General features: G+C 42.5%; 1 pseudogene; it reads right to left on the reverse strand.

Moving 5' to 3' along the window:
• LOC107571516 (CAP-Gly domain-containing linker protein 1-like) overlaps positions 1-567 on the reverse strand; it is a 52969-nt pseudogene that overhangs the window by 15689 nt on the left and 36713 nt on the right.

Consider the following 567-nt stretch of genomic DNA (forward strand, 5'->3'; position numbering starts at 1 on the left):
AAACACATCAGGAGTGTCACGATCCTGTTACCAATGACCAGCAATCTGACAGAGATGACACTTCGTCCCGTTTGCGTAATTATTATGCAAGTTGATATTCTGGTCATATTTTATTTCCAAGCACATTTGACCAATTCTAAACCACATCAATCTAAATAACTTGTCTTTAATCACTGATAAATGATATATAATTGTCTATGAAGGCTGGAACCTTCACATTCTCTTGTGCCACTCTTTCAAGAATGTATCTTCAGGAATCTGGCAGTACATTTTGGAAGGTCATTTTTAGTCCATCTCTGCAAGACAGACTTTTCAGGACAGGAGAATAAACTCCTAAAACTTACTGAATCAAACTGGCTGTGTAGTTCCTGCATTTCTTTGGAATGGCGCTCCACAGCGTCGGCAAGCGCTTTCTCTCCCGCAGCGAGCACGTCTTTGGCTTTAGCCTGATTGTCTGCAGCGCTCTTCTCCTGAGGACGCATGACACAATGTCCATTTTCAAGTCATACACGATGTCTGAGGACATGAACTTCATCTCCAGAGCTGCTCTGAGAGTCACTTCAGCAG

This window comes from Sinocyclocheilus grahami, unplaced genomic scaffold (assembly GCF_001515645.1).
Source record: "Sinocyclocheilus grahami isolate Dianchi unplaced genomic scaffold, SAMN03320097.WGS_v1.1 scaffold1606.1, whole genome shotgun sequence".
Lineage (NCBI taxonomy): Eukaryota > Metazoa > Chordata > Actinopteri > Cypriniformes > Cyprinidae > Sinocyclocheilus > Sinocyclocheilus grahami.